The 14,173-nt window shown below is 70.8% G+C and overlaps 10 non-coding genes across 10 annotated transcripts; all 10 read left to right on the top strand.

The window, feature by feature from the left end:
* Nucleotides 1–406: 406 nt before the first annotated feature.
* LOC140530571 (5S ribosomal RNA) lies at nt 407–525 on the top strand. The gene has a single exon (XR_011976006.1). It is a non-coding gene; the product is annotated as a 5S ribosomal RNA (ribosomal RNA).
* Nucleotides 526–1,888: 1,363 nt separating this feature from the next.
* On the top strand, nt 1,889–2,008 carry LOC140530710 (5S ribosomal RNA). The gene has a single exon (XR_011976130.1). It is a non-coding gene; the product is annotated as a 5S ribosomal RNA (ribosomal RNA).
* Nucleotides 2,009–3,387: 1,379 nt separating this feature from the next.
* LOC140530560 (5S ribosomal RNA) lies at nt 3,388–3,506 on the top strand. Its single transcript, XR_011975996.1, has one exon. It is a non-coding gene; the product is annotated as a 5S ribosomal RNA (ribosomal RNA).
* Nucleotides 3,507–4,881: 1,375 nt separating this feature from the next.
* LOC140530549 (5S ribosomal RNA) lies at nt 4,882–5,000 on the top strand. Its single transcript, XR_011975985.1, has one exon. It is a non-coding gene; the product is annotated as a 5S ribosomal RNA (ribosomal RNA).
* A 1,355-nt stretch (nt 5,001–6,355) lies between these two features.
* On the top strand, nt 6,356–6,474 carry LOC140530538 (5S ribosomal RNA). Its single transcript, XR_011975975.1, has one exon. It is a non-coding gene; the product is annotated as a 5S ribosomal RNA (ribosomal RNA).
* Nucleotides 6,475–7,854: 1,380 nt separating this feature from the next.
* Nucleotides 7,855–7,973, top strand: LOC140530527 (5S ribosomal RNA). The gene has a single exon (XR_011975965.1). It is a non-coding gene; the product is annotated as a 5S ribosomal RNA (ribosomal RNA).
* Nucleotides 7,974–9,352: 1,379 nt separating this feature from the next.
* On the top strand, nt 9,353–9,471 carry LOC140530516 (5S ribosomal RNA). The gene has a single exon (XR_011975954.1). It is a non-coding gene; the product is annotated as a 5S ribosomal RNA (ribosomal RNA).
* A 1,375-nt stretch (nt 9,472–10,846) lies between these two features.
* Nucleotides 10,847–10,965, top strand: LOC140530505 (5S ribosomal RNA). The gene has a single exon (XR_011975943.1). It is a non-coding gene; the product is annotated as a 5S ribosomal RNA (ribosomal RNA).
* Nucleotides 10,966–12,340: 1,375 nt separating this feature from the next.
* Nucleotides 12,341–12,459, top strand: LOC140530494 (5S ribosomal RNA). Its single transcript, XR_011975932.1, has one exon. It is a non-coding gene; the product is annotated as a 5S ribosomal RNA (ribosomal RNA).
* A 1,376-nt stretch (nt 12,460–13,835) lies between these two features.
* LOC140530483 (5S ribosomal RNA) lies at nt 13,836–13,954 on the top strand. Its single transcript, XR_011975922.1, has one exon. It is a non-coding gene; the product is annotated as a 5S ribosomal RNA (ribosomal RNA).
* The last annotated feature ends 219 nt before the right edge of the window (nt 13,955–14,173 follow it).

Below are 14,173 nucleotides of genomic sequence, written 5' to 3'. Positions count from 1 at the left end.
CGGGTGGCCGGGCACGGAGGGGCCGCCTCCTGGGCGCGCGCCCGCCGGGCCCCAGGCTCCCCCGGCCGTGGCTAGGTGGCGGCAGGGGCGCGCGCTGGCGCCGGACCCGGGCGGTGGGGGAGGAGGAGGGGGCGGGCCGGAGCAGGAGGGAGGGCCAGGGTTTGGTCAGGCTGCTGGAGGAAGCCCCTCTTGGGGAAGCGGCCAGCGAGCGGTCGGGCCCGCGAGCGTGCCAGCGGGGCTGGGCGCAGGCAGGCAGCGGGCCGTGGGTGTGGCCCCGCGTGGGGAGCGGACCGGAGAGAGAGCCGCCTGGGCGCTGGGGGGGCGGGCCGGTGAGCAGCCCGTTGGGCGGCGGCGCGGGCGCGGGCGCGGGCGCGAGCTCTTGGGGCGGCCAGGAGCAGGTCTGGCTGTCTACGGCCATACCACCCTGAACGCGCCCGATCTCGTCTGATCTCGGAAGCTAAGCAGGGTCGGGCCTGGTTAGTACTTGGATGGGAGACCGCCTGGGAATACCGGGTGCTGTAGGCTTTTCTTTTTCAACCCTTTTCCTGGAGGTCCAGTCACGGCCGGCCGCCCGCCCGCCCCGACGCTCGGGCCACGCAGCTCCAGCTCCACGCGCTCTCTCCGCGGCCCTGGCACCCGTCGGGCCCAGGCCCCCCTGCCCCCACCTCCCGCCGAGACGCGCCCGGGGCGCGCCCCCGCGCTGCCCTCCTTTTCTGGATGCACTTCTTCACTCACTCGCTACCTCCCTCTCCCAACCCCAAATCATCCTGCACTCCCTCCCTCCCTCACGGAGTCCTTCCTTCATTCCCTTGCATTCATTCCCTGGGCTGCGTCCATCCCTTGGAGTCCATCCGTTCACTCACTCACTCACTCACTCACTCATTCATTCACTCATTCACTCACTCATTCACTCACTCACTCACTCACTCACTCATGCATGCATTCATTCATTCATTCATTCATTCATTCATTCATTCGCCCTTTCGCTCATTCACTGCAGGCTTCCTTGGGTTTTCTTTGGGCACGCGCGTGTTTCCCCCAGTGGGCAGGGCTGGCTAGTGGAGGAAGCACCTCTGGGAGGCGGCAGCGGCCGGCTGGGAGCTGGGCGAGGGGCTCCGCGCTGGGCGGGGGAGGGGGTGCGGGGGTGCGGGGGTCCAAGAAAGGGCTCGACGGTGCCGGGCCGGCCAGATCCCCGAAGCGAAGGGCACAGAGGAGCGGCTGGGGACGCCTAGGGACCCCCACGCTCTAGGGTCCGGCTGAAGGGGACGCGGTCAAGCGAGGGAGGACCCGGGGACCACACGGGGGTCTGAGCGGCGGCCCTGGGCCCCGCGGAGCGCGCAGAGCGATGCACGCGCGGGCAGGAGCGGCGCCGGGACGTGCCCAGAGCCCGGAGACGCAGGGCCTGGCTCGCGGGCGTGCGGGAGGCGGGCGGGCCGTGGCCCCGAGGCGGGCCTGGAGACGAGATGGGAGAGAGGGCCGGGACGGGTGGCCGGGCACGGAGGGGCCGCCTCCTGGGCGCGCGCCCGCCGGGCCCCAGGCTCCCCCGGCCGTGGCTAGGTGGCGGCAGGGGCGCGCGCTGGCGCCGGACCCGGGCGGTGGGGGAGGAGGAGGGGGCGGGCCGGAGCAGGAGGGAGGGCCAGGGTTTGGTCAGGCTGCTGGAGGAAGCCCCTCTTGGGGAAGCGGCCAGCGAGCGGTCGGGCCCGCGAGCGTGCCAGCGGGGCTGGGCGCAGGCAGGCAGCGGGCCGTGGGTGTGGCCCCGCGTGGGGAGCGGACCGGAGAGAGAGCCGCCTGGGCGCTGGGGGGGCGGGCCGGTGAGCAGCCCGTTGGGCGGCGGCGCGGGCGCGGGCGCGGGCGCGAGCTCTTGGGGCGGCCAGGAGCAGGTCTGGCTGTCTACGGCCATACCACCCCTGAACGCGCCCGATCTCGTCTGATCTCGGAAGCTAAGCAGGGTCGGGCCTGGTTAGTACTTGGATGGGAGACCGCCTGGGAATACCGGGTGCTGTAGGCTTTTCTTTTTCAACCCTTTTCCTGGAGGTCCAGTCACGGCCGGCCGCCCGCCCGCCCCGACGCTCGGGCCACGCAGCTCCAGCTCCACGCGCTCTCTCCGCGGCCCTGGCACCCGTCGGGCCCAGGCCCCCCTGCCCCCACCTCCCGCCGAGACGCGCCCGGGGCGCGCCCCCGCGCTGCCCTCCTTTTCTGGATGCACTTCTTCACTCACTCGCTACCTCCCTCTCCCAACCCCAAATCATCCTGCACTCCCTCCCTCCCTCACGGAGTCCTTCCTTCATTCCCTTGCATTCATTCCCTGGGCTGCGTCCATCCCTTGGAGTCCATCCGTTCACTCACTCACTCACTCACTCACTCATTCACTCACTCATTCACTCACTCATTCACTCACTCACTCACTCACTCATGCATTCATTCATTCATTCATTCATTCATTCATTCATTCATTCATTCATTCATTCATTCATTCGCCCTTTCGCTCATTCACTGCAGGCTTCCTTGGGTTTTCTTTGGGCACGCGCGTGTTTCCCCCAGTGGGCAGGGCTGGCTAGTGGAGGAAGCACCTCTGGGAGGCGGCAGCGGCCGGCTGGGAGCTGGGCGAGGGGCTCCGCGCTGGGCGGGGGAGGGGGTGCGGGGGTGCGGGGGTCCAAGAAAGGGCTCGACGGTGCCGGGCCGGCCAGATCCCCGAAGCGAAGGGCACAGAGGAGCGGCTGGGGACGCCTAGGGACCCCCACGCTCTAGGGTCCGGCTGAAGGGGACGCGGTCAAGCGAGGGAGGACCCGGGGACCACACGGGGGTCTGAGCGGCGGCCCTGGGCCCCGCGGAGCGCGCAGAGCGATGCACGCGCGGGCAGGAGCGGCGCCGGGACGTGCCCAGAGCCCGGAGACGCAGGGCCTGGCTCGCGGGCGTGCGGGAGGCGGGCGGGCCGTGGCCCCGAGGGGGGCCTGGAGACGAGATGGGAGAGAGGGCCGGGACGGGTGGCCGGGCACGGAGGGGCCGCCTCCTGGGCGCGCGCCCGCCGGGCCCCAGGCTCCCCCGGCCGTGGCTAGGTGGCGGCAGGGGCGCGCGCTGGCGCCGGACCCGGGCGGTGGGGGAGGAGGAGGGGGCGGGCCGGAGCAGGAGGGAGGGCCAGGGTTTGGTCAGGCTGCTGGAGGAAGCCCCTCTTGGGGAAGCGGCCAGCGAGCGGTCGGGCCCGCGAGCGTGCCAGCGGGGCTGGGCGCAGGCAGGCAGCGGGCCGTGGGTGTGGCCCCGCGTGGGGAGCGGACCGGAGAGAGAGCCGCCTGGGCGCTGGGGGGGCGGGCCGGTGAGCAGCCCGTTGGGCGGCGGCGCGGGCGCGGGCGCGGGCGCGAGCTCTTGGGGCGGCCAGGAGCAGGTCTGGCTGTCTACGGCCATACCACCCTGAACGCGCCCGATCTCGTCTGATCTCGGAAGCTAAGCAGGGTCGGGCCTGGTTAGTACTTGGATGGGAGACCGCCTGGGAATACCGGGTGCTGTAGGCTTTTCTTTTTCAACCCTTTTCCTGGAGGTCCAGTCACGGCCGGCCGCCCGCCCGCCCCGACGCTCGGGCCACGCAGCTCCAGCTCCACGCGCTCTCTCCGCGGCCCTGGCACCCGTCGGGCCCAGGCCCCCCTGCCCCCACCTCCCGCCGAGACGCGCCCGGGGCGCGCCCCCGCGCTGCCCTCCTTTTCTGGATGCACTTCTTCACTCACTCGCTACCTCCCTCTCCCAACCCCAAATCATCCTGCACTCCCTCCCTCCCTCACGGAGTCCTTCCTTCATTCCCTTGCATTCATTCCCTGGGCTGCGTCCATCCCTTGGAGTCCATCCGTTCACTCACTCACTCACTCACTCACTCATTCATTCACTCATTCACTCACTCATTCACTCACTCACTCACTCACTCACTCATGCATGCATTCATTCATTCATTCATTCATTCATTCATTCATTCATTCATTCATTCGCCCTTTCGCTCATTCACTGCAGGCTTCCTTGGGTTTTCTTTGGGCACGCGCGTGTTTCCCCCAGTGGGCAGGGCTGGCTAGTGGAGGAAGCACCTCTGGGAGGCGGCAGCGGCCGGCTGGGAGCTGGGCGAGGGGCTCCGCGCTGGGCGGGGGAGGGGGTGCGGGGGTGCGGGGGTCCAAGAAAGGGCTCGACGGTGCCGGGCCGGCCAGATCCCCGAAGCGAAGGGCACAGAGGAGCGGCTGGGGACGCCTAGGGACCCCCACGCTCTAGGGTCCGGCTGAAGGGGACGCGGTCAAGCGAGGGAGGACCCGGGGACCACACGGGGGTCTGAGCGGCGGCCCTGGGCCCCGCGGAGCGCGCAGAGCGATGCACGCGCGGGCAGGAGCGGCGCCGGGACGTGCCCAGAGCCCGGAGACGCAGGGCCTGGCTCGCGGGCGTGCGGGAGGCGGGCGGGCCGTGGCCCCGAGGGGGGCCTGGAGACGAGATGGGAGAGAGGGCCGGGACGGGTGGCCGGGCACGGAGGGGCCGCCTCCTGGGCGCGCGCCCGCCGGGCCCCAGGCTCCCCCGGCCGTGGCTAGGTGGCGGCAGGGGCGCGCGCTGGCGCCGGACCCGGGCGGTGGGGGAGGAGGAGGGGGCGGGCCGGAGCAGGAGGGAGGGCCAGGGTTTGGTCAGGCTGCTGGAGGAAGCCCCTCTTGGGGAAGCGGCCAGCGAGCGGTCGGGCCCGCGAGCGTGCCAGCGGGGCTGGGCGCAGGCAGGCAGCGGGCCGTGGGTGTGGCCCCGCGTGGGGAGCGGACCGGAGAGAGAGCCGCCTGGGCGCTGGGGGGGCGGGCCGGTGAGCAGCCCGTTGGGCGGCGGCGCGGGCGCGGGCGCGGGCGCGAGCTCTTGGGGCGGCCAGGAGCAGGTCTGGCTGTCTACGGCCATACCACCCTGAACGCGCCCGATCTCGTCTGATCTCGGAAGCTAAGCAGGGTCGGGCCTGGTTAGTACTTGGATGGGAGACCGCCTGGGAATACCGGGTGCTGTAGGCTTTTCTTTTTCAACCCTTTTCCTGGAGGTCCAGTCACGGCCGGCCGCCCGCCCGCCCCGACGCTCGGGCCACGCAGCTCCAGCTCCACGCGCTCTCTCCGCGGCCCTGGCACCCGTCGGGCCCAGGCCCCCCTGCCCCCACCTCCCGCCGAGACGCGCCCGGGGCGCGCCCCCGCGCTGCCCTCCTTTTCTGGATGCACTTCTTCACTCACTCGCTACCTCCCTCTCCCAACCCCAAATCATCCTGCACTCCCTCCCTCCCTCACGGAGTCCTTCCTTCATTCCCTTGCATTCATTCCCTGGGCTGCGTCCATCCCTTGGAGTCCATCCGTTCACTCACTCACTCACTCACTCATTCACTCACTCATTCACTCACTCATTCACTCACTCACTCACTCACTCATGCATTCATTCATTCATTCATTCATTCATTCATTCATTCATTCGCCCTTTCGCTCATTCACTGCAGGCTTCCTTGGGTTTTCTTTGGGCACGCGCGTGTTTCCCCCAGTGGGCAGGGCTGGCTAGTGGAGGAAGCACCTCTGGGAGGCGGCAGCGGCCGGCTGGGAGCTGGGCGAGGGGCTCCGCGCTGGGCGGGGGAGGGGGTGCGGGGGTGCGGGGGTCCAAGAAAGGGCTCGACGGTGCCGGGCCGGCCAGATCCCCGAAGCGAAGGGCACAGAGGAGCGGCTGGGGACGCCTAGGGACCCCCACGCTCTAGGGTCCGGCTGAAGGGGACGCGGTCAAGCGAGGGAGGACCCGGGGACCACACGGGGGTCTGAGCGGCGGCCCTGGGCCCCGCGGAGCGCGCAGAGCGATGCACGCGCGGGCAGGAGCGGCGCCGGGACGTGCCCAGAGCCCGGAGACGCAGGGCCTGGCTCGCGGGCGTGCGGGAGGCGGGCGGGCCGTGGCCCCGAGGGGGGCCTGGAGACGAGATGGGAGAGAGGGCCGGGACGGGTGGCCGGGCACGGAGGGGCCGCCTCCTGGGCGCGCGCCCGCCGGGCCCCAGGCTCCCCCGGCCGTGGCTAGGTGGCGGCAGGGGCGCGCGCTGGCGCCGGACCCGGGCGGTGGGGGAGGAGGAGGGGGCGGGCCGGAGCAGGAGGGAGGGCCAGGGTTTGGTCAGGCTGCTGGAGGAAGCCCCTCTTGGGGAAGCGGCCAGCGAGCGGTCGGGCCCGCGAGCGTGCCAGCGGGGCTGGGCGCAGGCAGGCAGCGGGCCGTGGGTGTGGCCCCGCGTGGGGAGCGGACCGGAGAGAGAGCCGCCTGGGCGCTGGGGGGGCGGGCCGGTGAGCAGCCCGTTGGGCGGCGGCGCGGGCGCGGGCGCGGGCGCGAGCTCTTGGGGCGGCCAGGAGCAGGTCTGGCTGTCTACGGCCATACCACCCTGAACGCGCCCGATCTCGTCTGATCTCGGAAGCTAAGCAGGGTCGGGCCTGGTTAGTACTTGGATGGGAGACCGCCTGGGAATACCGGGTGCTGTAGGCTTTTCTTTTTCAACCCTTTTCCTGGAGGTCCAGTCACGGCCGGCCGCCCGCCCGCCCCGACGCTCGGGCCACGCAGCTCCAGCTCCACGCGCTCTCTCCGCGGCCCTGGCACCCGTCGGGCCCAGGCCCCCCTGCCCCCACCTCCCGCCGAGACGCGCCCGGGGCGCGCCCCCGCGCTGCCCTCCTTTTCTGGATGCACTTCTTCACTCACTCGCTACCTCCCTCTCCCAACCCCAAATCATCCTGCACTCCCTCCCTCCCTCACGGAGTCCTTCCTTCATTCCCTTGCATTCATTCCCTGGGCTGCGTCCATCCCTTGGAGTCCATCCGTTCACTCACTCACTCACTCACTCACTCATTCATTCACTCATTCACTCACTCATTCACTCACTCACTCACTCACTCACTCATGCATGCATTCATTCATTCATTCATTCATTCATTCATTCATTCATTCATTCATTCATTCGCCCTTTCGCTCATTCACTGCAGGCTTCCTTGGGTTTTCTTTGGGCACGCGCGTGTTTCCCCCAGTGGGCAGGGCTGGCTAGTGGAGGAAGCACCTCTGGGAGGCGGCAGCGGCCGGCTGGGAGCTGGGCGAGGGGCTCCGCGCTGGGCGGGGGAGGGGGTGCGGGGGTGCGGGGGTCCAAGAAAGGGCTCGACGGTGCCGGGCCGGCCAGATCCCCGAAGCGAAGGGCACAGAGGAGCGGCTGGGGACGCCTAGGGACCCCCACGCTCTAGGGTCCGGCTGAAGGGGACGCGGTCAAGCGAGGGAGGACCCGGGGACCACACGGGGGTCTGAGCGGCGGCCCTGGGCCCCGCGGAGCGCGCAGAGCGATGCACGCGCGGGCAGGAGCGGCGCCGGGACGTGCCCAGAGCCCGGAGACGCAGGGCCTGGCTCGCGGGCGTGCGGGAGGCGGGCGGGCCGTGGCCCCGAGGGGGGCCTGGAGACGAGATGGGAGAGAGGGCCGGGACGGGTGGCCGGGCACGGAGGGGCCGCCTCCTGGGCGCGCGCCCGCCGGGCCCCAGGCTCCCCCGGCCGTGGCTAGGTGGCGGCAGGGGCGCGCGCTGGCGCCGGACCCGGGCGGTGGGGGGAGGAGGAGGGGGCGGGCCGGAGCAGGAGGGAGGGCCAGGGTTTGGTCAGGCTGCTGGAGGAAGCCCCTCTTGGGGAAGCGGCCAGCGAGCGGTCGGGCCCGCGAGCGTGCCAGCGGGGCTGGGCGCAGGCAGGCAGCGGGCCGTGGGTGTGGCCCCGCGTGGGGAGCGGACCGGAGAGAGAGCCGCCTGGGCGCTGGGGGGGCGGGCCGGTGAGCAGCCCGTTGGGCGGCGGCGCGGGCGCGGGCGCGGGCGCGAGCTCTTGGGGCGGCCAGGAGCAGGTCTGGCTGTCTACGGCCATACCACCCTGAACGCGCCCGATCTCGTCTGATCTCGGAAGCTAAGCAGGGTCGGGCCTGGTTAGTACTTGGATGGGAGACCGCCTGGGAATACCGGGTGCTGTAGGCTTTTCTTTTTCAACCCTTTTCCTGGAGGTCCAGTCACGGCCGGCCGCCCGCCCGCCCCGACGCTCGGGCCACGCAGCTCCAGCTCCACGCGCTCTCTCCGCGGCCCTGGCACCCGTCGGGCCCAGGCCCCCCTGCCCCCACCTCCCGCCGAGACGCGCCCGGGGCGCGCCCCCGCGCTGCCCTCCTTTTCTGGATGCACTTCTTCACTCACTCGCTACCTCCCTCTCCCAACCCCAAATCATCCTGCACTCCCTCCCTCCCTCACGGAGTCCTTCCTTCATTCCCTTGCATTCATTCCCTGGGCTGCGTCCATCCCTTGGAGTCCATCCGTTCACTCACTCACTCACTCACTCACTCATTCACTCACTCATTCACTCACTCATTCACTCACTCACTCACTCACTCATGCATTCATTCATTCATTCATTCATTCATTCATTCATTCATTCATTCATTCATTCATTCATTCGCCCTTTCGCTCATTCACTGCAGGCTTCCTTGGGTTTTCTTTGGGCACGCGCGTGTTTCCCCCAGTGGGCAGGGCTGGCTAGTGGAGGAAGCACCTCTGGGAGGCGGCAGCGGCCGGCTGGGAGCTGGGCGAGGGGCTCCGCGCTGGGCGGGGGAGGGGGTGCGGGGGTGCGGGGGTCCAAGAAAGGGCTCGACGGTGCCGGGCCGGCCAGATCCCCGAAGCGAAGGGCACAGAGGAGCGGCTGGGGACGCCTAGGGACCCCCACGCTCTAGGGTCCGGCTGAAGGGGACGCGGTCAAGCGAGGGAGGACCCGGGGACCACACGGGGGTCTGAGCGGCGGCCCTGGGCCCCGCGGAGCGCGCAGAGCGATGCACGCGCGGGCAGGAGCGGCGCCGGGACGTGCCCAGAGCCCGGAGACGCAGGGCCTGGCTCGCGGGCGTGCGGGAGGCGGGCGGGCCGTGGCCCCGAGGGGGGCCTGGAGACGAGATGGGAGAGAGGGCCGGGACGGGTGGCCGGGCACGGAGGGGCCGCCTCCTGGGCGCGCGCCCGCCGGGCCCCAGGCTCCCCCGGCCGTGGCTAGGTGGCGGCAGGGGCGCGCGCTGGCGCCGGACCCGGGCGGTGGGGGAGGAGGAGGGGGCGGGCCGGAGCAGGAGGGAGGGCCAGGGTTTGGTCAGGCTGCTGGAGGAAGCCCCTCTTGGGGAAGCGGCCAGCGAGCGGTCGGGCCCGCGAGCGTGCCAGCGGGGCTGGGCGCAGGCAGGCAGCGGGCCGTGGGTGTGGCCCCGCGTGGGGAGCGGACCGGAGAGAGAGCCGCCTGGGCGCTGGGGGGGCGGGCCGGTGAGCAGCCCGTTGGGCGGCGGCGCGGGCGCGGGCGCGGGCGCGAGCTCTTGGGGCGGCCAGGAGCAGGTCTGGCTGTCTACGGCCATACCACCCTGAACGCGCCCGATCTCGTCTGATCTCGGAAGCTAAGCAGGGTCGGGCCTGGTTAGTACTTGGATGGGAGACCGCCTGGGAATACCGGGTGCTGTAGGCTTTTCTTTTTCAACCCTTTTCCTGGAGGTCCAGTCACGGCCGGCCGCCCGCCCGCCCCGACGCTCGGGCCACGCAGCTCCAGCTCCACGCGCTCTCTCCGCGGCCCTGGCACCCGTCGGGCCCAGGCCCCCCTGCCCCCACCTCCCGCCGAGACGCGCCCGGGGCGCGCCCCCGCGCTGCCCTCCTTTTCTGGATGCACTTCTTCACTCACTCGCTACCTCCCTCTCCCAACCCCAAATCATCCTGCACTCCCTCCCTCCCTCACGGAGTCCTTCCTTCATTCCCTTGCATTCATTCCCTGGGCTGCGTCCATCCCTTGGAGTCCATCCGTTCACTCACTCACTCACTCACTCACTCATTCACTCACTCATTCACTCACTCATTCACTCACTCACTCACTCACTCATGCATTCATTCATTCATTCATTCATTCATTCATTCATTCATTCATTCATTCATTCATTCGCCCTTTCGCTCATTCACTGCAGGCTTCCTTGGGTTTTCTTTGGGCACGCGCGTGTTTCCCCCAGTGGGCAGGGCTGGCTAGTGGAGGAAGCACCTCTGGGAGGCGGCAGCGGCCGGCTGGGAGCTGGGCGAGGGGCTCCGCGCTGGGCGGGGGAGGGGGTGCGGGGGTGCGGGGGTCCAAGAAAGGGCTCGACGGTGCCGGGCCGGCCAGATCCCCGAAGCGAAGGGCACAGAGGAGCGGCTGGGGACGCCTAGGGACCCCCACGCTCTAGGGTCCGGCTGAAGGGGACGCGGTCAAGCGAGGGAGGACCCGGGGACCACACGGGGGTCTGAGCGGCGGCCCTGGGCCCCGCGGAGCGCGCAGAGCGATGCACGCGCGGGCAGGAGCGGCGCCGGGACGTGCCCAGAGCCCGGAGACGCAGGGCCTGGCTCGCGGGCGTGCGGGAGGCGGGCGGGCCGTGGCCCCGAGGGGGGCCTGGAGACGAGATGGGAGAGAGGGCCGGGACGGGTGGCCGGGCACGGAGGGGCCGCCTCCTGGGCGCGCGCCCGCCGGGCCCCAGGCTCCCCCGGCCGTGGCTAGGTGGCGGCAGGGGCGCGCGCTGGCGCCGGACCCGGGCGGTGGGGGAGGAGGAGGGGGCGGGCCGGAGCAGGAGGGAGGGCCAGGGTTTGGTCAGGCTGCTGGAGGAAGCCCCTCTTGGGGAAGCGGCCAGCGAGCGGTCGGGCCCGCGAGCGTGCCAGCGGGGCTGGGCGCAGGCAGGCAGCGGGCCGTGGGTGTGGCCCCGCGTGGGGAGCGGACCGGAGAGAGAGCCGCCTGGGCGCTGGGGGGGCGGGCCGGTGAGCAGCCCGTTGGGCGGCGGCGCGGGCGCGGGCGCGGGCGCGAGCTCTTGGGGCGGCCAGGAGCAGGTCTGGCTGTCTACGGCCATACCACCCTGAACGCGCCCGATCTCGTCTGATCTCGGAAGCTAAGCAGGGTCGGGCCTGGTTAGTACTTGGATGGGAGACCGCCTGGGAATACCGGGTGCTGTAGGCTTTTCTTTTTCAACCCTTTTCCTGGAGGTCCAGTCACGGCCGGCCGCCCGCCCGCCCCGACGCTCGGGCCACGCAGCTCCAGCTCCACGCGCTCTCTCCGCGGCCCTGGCACCCGTCGGGCCCAGGCCCCCCTGCCCCCACCTCCCGCCGAGACGCGCCCGGGGCGCGCCCCCGCGCTGCCCTCCTTTTCTGGATGCACTTCTTCACTCACTCGCTACCTCCCTCTCCCAACCCCAAATCATCCTGCACTCCCTCCCTCCCTCACGGAGTCCTTCCTTCATTCCCTTGCATTCATTCCCTGGGCTGCGTCCATCCCTTGGAGTCCATCCGTTCACTCACTCACTCACTCACTCACTCATTCACTCACTCATTCACTCACTCATTCACTCACTCACTCACTCACTCATGCATTCATTCATTCATTCATTCATTCATTCATTCATTCATTCATTCATTCATTCATTCGCCCTTTCGCTCATTCACTGCAGGCTTCCTTGGGTTTTCTTTGGGCACGCGCGTGTTTCCCCCAGTGGGCAGGGCTGGCTAGTGGAGGAAGCACCTCTGGGAGGCGGCAGCGGCCGGCTGGGAGCTGGGCGAGGGGCTCCGCGCTGGGCGGGGGAGGGGGTGCGGGGGTGCGGGGGTCCAAGAAAGGGCTCGACGGTGCCGGGCCGGCCAGATCCCCGAAGCGAAGGGCACAGAGGAGCGGCTGGGGACGCCTAGGGACCCCCACGCTCTAGGGTCCGGCTGAAGGGGACGCGGTCAAGCGAGGGAGGACCCGGGGACCACACGGGGGTCTGAGCGGCGGCCCTGGGCCCCGCGGAGCGCGCAGAGCGATGCACGCGCGGGCAGGAGCGGCGCCGGGACGTGCCCAGAGCCCGGAGACGCAGGGCCTGGCTCGCGGGCGTGCGGGAGGCGGGCGGGCCGTGGCCCCGAGGGGGGCCTGGAGACGAGATGGGAGAGAGGGCCGGGACGGGTGGCCGGGCACGGAGGGGCCGCCTCCTGGGCGCGCGCCCGCCGGGCCCCAGGCTCCCCCGGCCGTGGCTAGGTGGCGGCAGGGGCGCGCGCTGGCGCCGGACCCGGGCGGTGGGGGAGGAGGAGGGGGCGGGCCGGAGCAGGAGGGAGGGCCAGGGTTTGGTCAGGCTGCTGGAGGAAGCCCCTCTTGGGGAAGCGGCCAGCGAGCGGTCGGGCCCGCGAGCGTGCCAGCGGGGCTGGGCGCAGGCAGGCAGCGGGCCGTGGGTGTGGCCCCGCGTGGGGAGCGGACCGGAGAGAGAGCCGCCTGGGCGCTGGGGGGGCGGGCCGGTGAGCAGCCCGTTGGGCGGCGGCGCGGGCGCGGGCGCGGGCGCGAGCTCTTGGGGCGGCCAGGAGCAGGTCTGGCTGTCTACGGCCATACCACCCTGAACGCGCCCGATCTCGTCTGATCTCGGAAGCTAAGCAGGGTCGGGCCTGGTTAGTACTTGGATGGGAGACCGCCTGGGAATACCGGGTGCTGTAGGCTTTTCTTTTTCAACCCTTTTCCTGGAGGTCCAGTCACGGCCGGCCGCCCGCCCGCCCCGACGCTCGGGCCACGCAGCTCCAGCTCCACGCGCTCTCTCCGCGGCCCTGGCACCCGTCGGGCCCAGGCCCCCCTGCCCCCACCTCCCGCCGAGACGCGCCCGGGGCGCGCCCCCGCGCTGCCCTCCTTTTCTGGATGCACTTCTTCACTCACTCGCTACCTCCCTCTCCCAACCCCAAATCATCCTGCACTCCCTCCCTCCCTCACGGAGTCCTTCCTTCATTCCCTTGCATTCATTCCCTGGGCTGCGTCCATCCCTTGGAGTCCATCCGTTCACTCACTCACTCACTCACTCACTCATTCACTCACTCATTCACTCACTCATTCACTCACTCACTCACTCACTCATGCATTCATTCATTCATTCATTCATTCATTCATTCATTCATTCATTCATTCATTCATTCGCCCTTTCGCTCATTCACTGCAGGCTTCCTTGGGTTTTCTTTGGGCACGCGCGTGTTTCCCCCAGTGGGCAGGGCTGGCTAGTGGAGGAAGCACCTCTGGGAGGCGGCAGCGGCCGGCTGGGAGCTGGGCGAGGGGCTCCGCGCTGGGCGGGGGAGGGGGGTGCGGGGGTGCGGGGGTCCAAGAAAGGGCTCGACGGTGCCGGGCCGGCCAGATCCCCGAAGCGAAGGGCACAGAGGAGCGGCTGGGGACGCCTAGGGACCCCCACGCTCTAGGGTCCGGCTGAAGGGGACGCGGTCAAGCGAGGGAGGACCCGGGGACCACACGGGGGTCTGAGCGGCGGCCCTGGGCCCCGCGGAGCGCGCAGAGCGATGCACGCGCGGGCAGGAGCGGCGCCGGGACGTGCCCAGAGCCCGGAGACGCAGGGCCTGGCTCGCGGGCGTGCGGGAGGCGGGCGGGCCGTGGCCCCGAGGGGGGCCTGGAGACGAGATGGGAGAGAGGGCCGGGACGGGTGGCCGGGCACGGAGGGGCCGCCTCCTGGGCGCGCGCCCGCCGGGCCCCAGGCTCCCCCGGCCGTGGCTAGGTGGCGGCAGGGGCGCGCGCTGGCGCCGGACCCGGGCGGTGGGGGAGGAGGAGGGGGCGGGCCGGAGCAGGAGGGAGGGCCAGGGTTTGGTCAGGCTGCTGGAGGAAGCCCCTCTTGGGGAAGCGGCCAGCGAGCGGTCGGGCCCGCGAGCGTGCCAGCGGGGCTGGGCGCAGGCAGGCAGCGGGCCGTGGGTGTGGCCCCGCGTGGGGAGCGGACCGGAGAGAGAGCCGCCTGGGCGCTGGGGGGGCGGGCCGGTGAGCAGCCCGTTGGGCGGCGGCGCGGGCGCGGGCGCGGGCGCGAGCTCTTGGGGCGGCCAGGAGCAGGTCTGGCTGTCTACGGCCATACCACCCTGAACGCGCCCGATCTCGTCTGATCTCGGAAGCTAAGCAGGGTCGGGCCTGGTTAGTACTTGGATGGGAGACCGCCTGGGAATACCGGGTGCTGTAGGCTTTTCTTTTTCAACCCTTTTCCTGGAGGTCCAGTCACGGCCGGCCGCCCGCCCGCCCCGACGCTCGGGCCACGCAGCTCCAGCTCCACGCGCTCTCTCCGCGGCCCTGGCACCCGTCGGGCCCAGGCCCCCCTGCCCCCACCTCCCGCCGAGACGCGCCCGGGGCGCGCCCCCGCGCTGCCCTCCTTTTCTGGATGCACTTCTTCACTCACTCGCTACCT

Source organism: Notamacropus eugenii, chromosome 2 (assembly GCF_028372415.1).
Source record: "Notamacropus eugenii isolate mMacEug1 chromosome 2, mMacEug1.pri_v2, whole genome shotgun sequence".
Lineage (NCBI taxonomy): Eukaryota > Metazoa > Chordata > Mammalia > Diprotodontia > Macropodidae > Notamacropus > Notamacropus eugenii.
The sequence above is the reverse complement of the archived record's forward strand: the minus strand, read 5'-3'. Positions and strand labels throughout refer to the sequence as shown.